Source organism: Loxodonta africana, chromosome 27 (assembly GCF_030014295.1).
Source record: "Loxodonta africana isolate mLoxAfr1 chromosome 27, mLoxAfr1.hap2, whole genome shotgun sequence".
Lineage (NCBI taxonomy): Eukaryota > Metazoa > Chordata > Mammalia > Proboscidea > Elephantidae > Loxodonta > Loxodonta africana.
In genome coordinates this window covers 719451-729237 of record NC_087368.1, presented here as the reverse complement: position 1 = coordinate 729237, position 9787 = coordinate 719451, and the positions used below count along the sequence as shown (strand labels likewise).

At 44.0% G+C, this 9787-nt stretch overlaps 1 long non-coding RNA gene across 1 annotated transcript in view; it reads right to left on the bottom strand.

Annotated features, from left to right (window-relative positions):
- Positions 1–6852: 6852 nt before the first annotated feature.
- Positions 6853–9787, bottom strand: part of LOC135228776 (uncharacterized) — a 60217-nt gene continuing 57282 nt past the window's right edge. The window contains exons 2-3 of the long non-coding RNA XR_010319630.1: positions 7650–7864; positions 6853–7194 (exon numbers count right to left, since the gene is read on the bottom strand). This is a non-coding gene — a long non-coding RNA (uncharacterized LOC135228776). The remainder of the gene's footprint in view (positions 7195–7649; positions 7865–9787) is intronic.

Sequence of the window (9787 nt, the reverse complement as noted above, 5' to 3'; positions counted from 1 at the left end):
CACACTTGGCGACCAACTACCTGGACACCTGAGCAGAATCCTCACAGGAAAAGAAACAGGCTCCTGGGCTCACATACCTAGTAATAGCTCTAGCCATCTGGAGACAGAATGTGAGAGTCTGAAAGGCACCAAAAACCAAATTAGTTCACATGACCAGCCTATTTGGGCATATAAAAAAACAAGAAGCTAGGACGCAGTAAGCAAACAATAAATAAATATAATCAATTATTCATGGCTCAGAGACAGCAGTCATTATCAGATCACATAAAGAGGCAGAGACCATGATGGCTTCAGCGCTCCACCGAAACAAAGACTTAAGAAACCTCCCAGAGGACATCCAGAAAGCAGCTCAATAAAGACATGGAAGATCTAAATGCCATGATCAACCAACTTGACCTTGTGGACATATACTGAACACTCCACCCAACAGCAACCAACTATACTTTCTTTTCTAGTGCACATGGACCATTCTCTAGAATAGACCACGTATTCGGTCATAAAGCAAGCCTTAGCAGAATCCAAAACATTGAAATATTACAAAGCATCTTCTCTGACCATAAGGCCATAAAAGTGGAAATCAATAACGGGAAAAGCAGGGAAAAGAAATCAAACACTTGGAAACTGAACAATACCCTGCTCAAAAAAGACTGGACTATAGAAGACATTAAGGATGGAATAAAGAAATTCAGAGAATCCAATGAGAATGAAAACACTTCCTATCAGAACCTTTGGGACATAGCAAAACCGGTGCTCAGAGGCCAATTTATATCAATAAATGCACACATCCAAAAAAGAAGGGCCAAAATCAAATAATTATCCCTAAAAAATTGAACAAAAAGGAAGGGAGCAAGAAAAGAAACCCACAGTTACCAGAAGAAAACAAATAATAAAAATGAGAGCTGAACTAAATGAAACAGAAAACAATTGAAAGAATTAATAAGACCAAAAGCGCGTTTTTTGAAAAAATCAACAAAGTTGATAAACCATTGGCCAAAGTGACAAAAGAAAAACAGGAGAGGAAGCAAATAACCCAAATAAGAAATGAGATGGGCGATATTACAACAGACCCAACTGAAATTAAAAGAATCATATCAGATTACTATGAAAAACTATACTCAAATTTGAAAAACTAGAAGAAATGGATGAATTCCTAGAAACACACTACCTACCTAAACTAACACAAACAGAGGTAGAACAACTAAATAGACCCATAACAAAAGAAGAGATTGAAAAGGTAAAAAAAAAAAAAAAAACTCCCAACCAAAAAAAAGCCCTGGTCTGGACATCTCCATTGCAGAGTTCTACCAAACTTTCGGAGAAGAGTTAACACCACTACTACAAAAGGTATTTCAGAGCACAGAAAAGGATGGAATACTACCAAACACGTTCTATGAAGCCACCATATCCCTGATACCAAAACCAGGGAAAGACACCACAAGAAAAAATCCTCACCAAAATTCTAGCCAATAGAATTCAACAATATATCAAAAAAATAATTCACCATGACCAAGTGGGATTCATACCAGGTATGCAGGGATGGTTCAATATTAGAAAAACAATTAATGTAATCCACCACATAAATAAAACAAAAGACAAAAATCCCACGATTTTATCAATTGATGCAGAAAAGGCATTTGACAAAGTTCAAGACCCATTCAGGATAAAAACTCTCAGCAAAATAGGAATAGAAGGAAAATTCCTCAACATAATAAAGGGCATTTATACAAAGCCAACAGCCAACATCACCCTAAATGGAGAGAGCCTGAAACCATTCCCATTGAGATCGGGAGCCAGACAAGGATGCCCTTTGTCATCACTCTTATTCAACATTGTGCTCGAAGTCCTAGACAGAGCAATTAGGCTAGATAAAGAAAGAAAGGGCATCCAGATTGGCAAGGAAGAAGTACAAGTATCTCTATTTGCAGATGACATGATCTTATACACAGAAAACCTTAAGGAATCCTCAAGAAAATTACTGAAACTAATAGAAGAGTTCAGCAGAGTATCGGGATACGAGATAAACATACAAAAATCATTTGGATTCCTCTACACCAACAAAAAGAACATCGAAGAGGAAATCACCAAATCAATGCCATTTACAGTAGCTCCCAAGAAGATAAAATACTTAGCAATAAATCTTACCAGAGATGTAAAATACTTATACAAAGAAAACTACTGTACACTTCTGCAAGAAACCAAAAGAGACTTACATAGGTGAAAGAACATACCTTGCTCGTGGATAGGAAGACTTAACATTATAAAAATGTCTATTCTACCAAAAGCGATCCATACATTTAATACAATTCCGATCCAAATCCCAACGACATGCTTGAATGAGGTGGAGAAACAAATCACTAACTTCATATGGAAGGGAAAGAGGCCACGGATAAATAAGGCATTACTGAAAAAGAAGAACAAAGTGGGAAGCCTTACTTTACCTAATTTTAGAACCTATTATACCGCCACGGTAGTCCAAACAGCCTGGTACTGGTACAAGAACAGATACATGGACCAATGGAACAGAATTGAGAATCCAGACATAAATCCATCCACATATGAGCAGTTGACATTTGACAAAGGCCCCAAAACAGTTAAATGGGGAAAAGACAGTCTTTTTAACAAATGGTGCTGGCATAACTGGATATCCAGCTGCAAAAAAATGAAACAAGACCCATACCTCACTCCATGCACAAAAACTAACTCAAAATGGATCAAAGACCTAAATATAAAATCTAAAATGATAAAGATCATGGAAGAAAAAATAGGGACAACGTTAGGAGCCCTAACACATGGCATAAACAGTATACAAAACATTATAAAGAATGTAGAAGAAAAACTAGATAACTGAGAGCTCCTAAAAATCAAACACCTATGCTCATCCAAAGACTTCACCAAAAGAGTAAAAAGACTACCTACAGACTGGAGAAAAGTTTTTAACTATGGCATTTCTGATCAGCACCTGATCTCTAAAATCTACACGATACTGCAAAAACTCAACTGCAAAAAGACAAATAACACAATTAAAAAATGGGCAAAAGATATGAATAGACACTTCACTAAAGAAGACATTCAGGTAGCTAACAGATATATGAGGAAATGTTCACGATCATTAGCCATTAGAGAAATGCAGATCAAAACTACAATGAGATTTCAACTCACTCCAACAAGGCTGCCATTAATCCAAAAAACACAAAATAATAAATGTTGGAGAGGCTGTGGAGAGATTGGAACACATCTACACTGCTGGTGGGAATGTCAAATGGTACAACCACTTTGGATATTGATTTGGCGCTTCCTTAAAAAGCTAGACATAGAACTACCATACAATCCAGCAATCCCACCCCTTGGAATATATCCTACAGAAATAAGAGCCTTTACACAAACAGATATATGCACACCCATGTTTATTGCAGCACTCTTTACAATAGCAAAAAGATGGAAGCAACCAAGGTGCCCATCAACGGATGAATGGATAAATAAATTAATGTTATATTCACACAATGGAATACTAAACCAAAAAAACCAAACCCAATGCCGGCGAGTCGATTCTGACTCATAGTGACCCTATAGGACAGATTAGAACTGCCCCATACAGTTTCCAAGGAGCGCCTGGAGGATTCAAACTGCCGACCCTTTGGTTAGCAGCCGTAGCACTTAGCCACTACACAACCAGGGTTTCCAATGGAATACTATGCATTGATAAAGAGCGTTGAGGAATCTGTGAAACATTTCATAACATGGAGGAACCGAGAAGACATTATGCTGAGTGAAATTAGTCAGTTGCAAAAGGACAAATACTGTATAAGATCACTATTATAAGAACTTGAGAAATAGTTTAAACTGAGAAGAAAACATTCTTTTGGGGATATGAGGGGGGGAGGGAGGCAGGGTGGGAGAGGGCTATTCACGAATTAGATAGTAGATAAGAACTACTTTAGGTGAAGGGAAAGACAGCACACAATACAAGGGAGGTCAGCACAATTGGACTAAACAAAAAGCAAAGAAGTTTCCTGAATAAACTGAATGCTTCATAGGCCAGCGTAGCAGGGGCAAGGGTCTGGGGACCATGGTTTCAGGGGACATCTAAGTCAATTGGCATAATAAAATCTATTAACAAAACATTCTGCATCTCACTTTGAAGAGTGGCATCTGGGATCTTAAATGTTATCAAGCAGCCATCTAAGATGCATCAATTGGTCTCAACCCACCTGGATCAAAGGAGAATGAAGAACAGCAAGGACACAAGGTGATTATGAGCTCAAGAGACAGAAAGGGCCACATGAACCAGCGACTACATCATCCTGAGACCAGAAGAACTAGATGGTGCCCGGCTACAACTGATGACTGCCCTGACAGGGAACACAACAGAGAACCCCTGAGGGAGCAGGAGAGCAGTGGGATGCAGACCACAAATTCTCATAAAATCAGACTTAATGGTCTGACCGAGACTGGGAGGACCCCAGTGGTCATGGCCCCCAGACCTTCTGTTGGCCCAGGACAGGAACTGTTCCCGAAGCCAGCTCTTCAGACATGGATTGGACTGGACGATGTGTTGGAGAGGGATGCTGGTGAGGAGTGAGCTTCTTGGATCAGGTGGACACTTGAGACTATGTTGGCATCTCCTGCCTGGAGGGGGTTAGAACCTGGTGAAATGGACACAAAAAGAGAGAGTGGAGGGAGGGAGTGGGCTGTCTCATTAGGGGGAGAGTAATTGGGAGTGTGTAGCAAGGCTTTTATGGGTTTTTGTGTGAGAAACTGACTTGATTTGTAAACTTTCACTTAAAGCACAATAAAAATTATAAAAAAAAAATCTTGTGAGTGGGTCACTAGGGGTAACAGTGAGTGGTGCCACTCCCTTTTCCACCCCTCGATTCCTGGACCCATGAATCCTGGCTTGGGAGATAAAACACCATATACTGGATGCTGGTTTAGAGCATATACAGCCTCTAGGTGAACACTGCCCAAACCCTGCATGGTATTGCCACCTAGCTGGCACTGTAATTGTGTCTTTAGGAGTCCAGCCCATCATTCTATCAAACCAGCTGATTCAGGATGGTGGGGAACATGGTAAGACCAGTGAATTCCATGGGCATGGGCCTATTGCTGCATTTCATCTGCTCTGAAGTGAGTCACTTGATTCAAGGAAATGCATGTGGGATACCATGATGGTGGATAAGGCATTCTGTAAGTGCATGGGTGGTAGTTATGGCAGAAGCATTGCATGTAGAAAAGGCAAATCCAAATTCACAGTATCTATTCCTGTGAGAAAAAAACTCTGCCCATGCCATGATGGAAGTGGTCCAATGTAATCAGCTTGCCACCAGGTTGCTGGATGATCACTCTGAGGGATGGGGCCATATCGGAGACTCAGTGTTGGTCTCTGTCGCTGGCAGATGGGGCACTTAGCAGTGGCCGTCGCAAGTCGGCCTTGATAAGTAGAAGTCCATGTTGCTGGGCCCATGCATAACCTTCATCCCTGCAACCATGGCCACGTTGTTCATGAGCAATTACAGAAGTACCTGGGAAAAGAGGGCGAGTCATCCTATCCACTCGATTGTTAAAGTCTTCTTCTGCTGAGGTCACCCTTTAGTGAGCATTCAGATGAGACACAAATATCTTCACTTCTTTGGCCCATTCAAAGAGGTCTATCCACGTACCTCTTCCCCATAAATCCTTGTCTCCAGTTTCCCAATCATGTTCATTCCAAGTCCTTGACAATCCAGCTAAACCACTGCCCACAGCCCATGGATCAGTATACACACAATTGCAGATCTGGCCATTTCTCCTTCCAAGCAAAGTGAATAAGCAGGTGCACTGCTCGAAGTTCTGCCCTTTGGGAGGATTTCCCTTCCCCACTGTCCTTCAGGGAGGTCCCAGCAAGGGGCTGTAGTGCTGCCACTCTCCATTTTCGAGTGGTACCTGCATATTACATAGAACCGTCTGTAAACAAGGCACAAGCTTTCTCATCTTCAGTCAATTCATAATAAGGAACTCCCAATGAGCCCACAGGTGCAGACTGGGAGATGAAAGGATGTGACAGGAATGGAGACCATGGGCATTTAGGCCATTTCCTCATGCAACTTACTTGGGTCTTCACATCCTGCTCAGGCCTGATCTTGTATATACCGCTTCCATTTAATGATGCAGTGCTGCTGTGCACGTCCAACTTTATGACTCTGTGGGTCAGCCAACATCCAGTTCATAATGGGCAGCTCAGGCCACATGGTGACTTGGTGGCCCAGGGTTAAGTGCTCAGTCTCTACTAAGGCCCAGTAACAAGCCAAAAGCTGTTTCTCAAAAGGAGAGTAGTTATCTGTAGAGGATCGCAGGGCTTTGCCCCAAAATCCTACAGATCTGCACTGTGATTCACCGAGAGGGGCCCGCCCTTCTAAACAAGGATGAACAAAAAGGCATTGGCCAGATTAATGGCTGCATACCAGGTACCAGGAGATGTGTCAATCTGCAGTTCACTCCTCCAAAGAAACTCCTCTTCCAACTGATTGGCTGTTCACATCAGATCACAAAATGGAGGCTGATTACATAATTTCTGCCAAACCCCTGAGAATCATGGCCCAACCAAATTGACACTTAACATCAACTGTTACAGTGGTGACGGAAATGTTCTGAAATAGATATTGATGATAGTTAAATAAGATTGTAAAGTACATAAAGCCACTATGCTACACACTTTAAAACTATTAAAACAAATTTTATTGTATGAGAAATTTACCTGTTAAAATAGTATAAACTATAAAGTGATCTAGAAAAATACTATGACAAAACCAAAAAAATTCCCACTCAGGTGAGTTGAAGACAGGGTCTGGTTCTGGAGCTGACGTTCCGTAGCTGTGAATGAGGGGTGGCTGTGGAGGAGGTGCGGCAAATGACTCAACCTCTGGTGACCGAGGCAGAGCTGGAGATGGAGGACCTGGTGCTCTATAGAGCTCTTATGTTGAGCAGGAGCAGGATCGACATCAGCAGATGATCTGGGAGCCATTTCTGGAGGTGGCCCAGGATTGAAATTTATGCCTCCAGCTGGCTGTTCATGTGACGCTGGCAATGGAGCTGGTGACAGAATAGTTGGTGCACTATGGAGCTCCAGTGTTAGTGCAGGAGCAGGATCAACATCAGCCGGTGGTCCAGGAGCTGGTTCTGAAAATGACCCACGTGGTCCCTGACCTAGAAGCTCACAATCTGTAGGGGAGACACAAAGATGGATAAAAGAATGAAAACAAATACATGCAAAGAAAAGAGCATATTTCATAGAGAAAATAAAGCAGGGTGCTGTAAGATAAGGCTAGGGTGTGGTCCAAAAGCCTCACTAAGGTGACATTTATGTGTGACCAGAATGGCAGCAGGCACCAGCCCTGCACAAGTCTGGCGATACCGTGCCAGGGAGAAGACATAGCTGGTGCAGAGACGGGGAGGCGGACGTGAGTTTGTCCAGAGAAGGGGTTGACATGCAGCCACTATGGCTAGAGGGAGCTTAGGAGGAGAGCAGACAGGGAGGAGAACAGGCCGAGGACCCATGACCTGCTGGGCTGGAGGAGTTATCTCCTGCTCTGTGATAACAACACCCCCAGAACTAATGACTCACAACACAATACAGCACGCAGTCTCTGTGGGCCAGGAATCCAGGCATGGCTTACCTCGTGACTGCCTCAAGTTCTCAGGAGCCTGTGGTTTTGGTCTCAAATGAGTCTTGACTGGGGAGGATCTGTACCTACTCACTTCCATGTTATGAGCAGGACTCTGTGAGCTGTTGGTCTGGGGGGCCTCACTTCCTCCTCTCTGTCTGTTGATCAAGACTCTCCCTGAGGTCTTTGTCACATGAGTCTCTCCATGGACAGGACATACATCACAACTGCTTCCAGGGGAAGAGAGAAATAAATGAGAGAGAGAGAGAGATGACTAAGAGAGAGAGAATAAAAGTGAGCCAAGAAACATTGCCCCAAATGGGGTCATTATAAGTTGAAATCAGCTCAGTGGCACTAACAACAACGACAACATTCTTGAGAAGCGAGTCCCTGGGTCAAATCTGCACTGAGAGGAGGGGGTCATACAGGATGTGGAGACCAAGAGGTGGGATTGTTGGGAGCCATTGTGCAGGCTGCCCACCCCCTAGTCTGAGATGAGGCACTGGGTCAGATTCTATATAATGAAGGTTATTTGACGGTTTTACGCAGAGGGTGACAATATCTGATATTCATTTAATTCTAACCCACTCCTGGTGCAGACTAGAAATAGAGGCCAAGAGAGGAAGTGACTTTCCCAAGCTCACACCACTAGAACCCAGCCTTGTTTGAAGATGTACTCCATGCTGTTTCCCACCCCTGCTTGAAATTCTTCCATCTCTGAGTTCGTGCGTTAGCTACAGGGGCAGATTATCCAACAGGCAAGGTAAGAATGGTGAACACCACATCTTTGATGTGGTAAAACCCACGTGAAATTGTTCACTACAGATTAGTAAGTAAGTACAAGTAGACCTGTGCTTACCTTGCTTACAGGGTCATTTGCCCCCTGTCAGGAATTGTAAATTTGAAGAGGCTTCGATTCTGTAGGAAGGTGTTTTGGGGTTGGGAGAGATAGATGCCAGCCATACCTAGAAGCAGAGTACTAGATGTGGTGATAAAATGTGAAAATGTTCATTACAGATGATCTGGTAAGCAGGTAAGCTCTGCGCTTACCTTGCCTATTAGATAATCCACCCCTGATTAGCTACAGGTAATGCTAGCCCACGGGTTCTATAGGTTTTATCTCACATATACCTGCTGAGGTCCCTAGGAAGAAGATGCCAGAATGATCCCGATTGTGTGGGTAGGGGTACTGGGGAGGCTCTGAGAAGCACATAGACTTGTCCAAGGTCACGGATTGGATGAGAGGGATGAGCTTTGTCTGAACCCAGCTCTGTCTGCTCAAAGCTGGGGCCTTGGCTACACCCAGGCCTTCCTCAGGTTCTGGGGGTGGGGGGAGGGCTATGTTGGTGCCACTGTGTACAGTTATGAAGATGGCATGGGGAGAGGTGAGCGTTCAGCAGCCCAGAGAGGACTTTGGGTAGGTCTTATCTGACATCAGGCTCAAGTTAGGAGACCCAGGACATGACCTCACTTCCTTGACAGAGTACATGGAACTTGGAACCCTGGTATCCAGGCACCCACATTCTACACGCAGCCCCCTACCCCACTCACTTGAGTGGAGACACTCAAACCAGGAACATGTTTTCTTGTTGTCTCCCGTCTTCCCTTGTATCAAAGCTTGAGAGACCCAGGAGTTCGACACTTTCACCAAGGCTGAGACATGGTCTTGTCCCCCACCCACAAAAGTTCAGGCCATTTACCAAGAAGAATCCAAAGGTAACACAGGGTGGATCAGAGCTGCCAATCCAGGGCAAGCTACTACTGTGATCCCACATAGGCAGCCCCACACCCCTCCCCCAGGTCATACCATCTCCCAGACCATGCCAGCCCTTGTCCTCATGGGGTCCCTGGTAATGGGGCTGGGAGGAAATGTGGACAGAACTGATGAGGCAGAAAATTGTTGGCTGAGGCAGGGTCCATTTGGGAGAGAAGTGGTGGGGGTCAGGGAAGGAGGAGCCATGTGACCTGGGGAGATTTGGGAGGGCAAGAGTGATAATGAGGATGATGAAAACGGTGCTGCTGCTTCAGGACTAGCGCACACTGAGGGCAACCCCAAGGTCCACCCCCACAGTCTCTCACCATACTGGGATCATGGGCCTGAGTCAGACTGTGGCTGGGCATAGTCCACCATGTTGGCTGCCTTGGGGAGG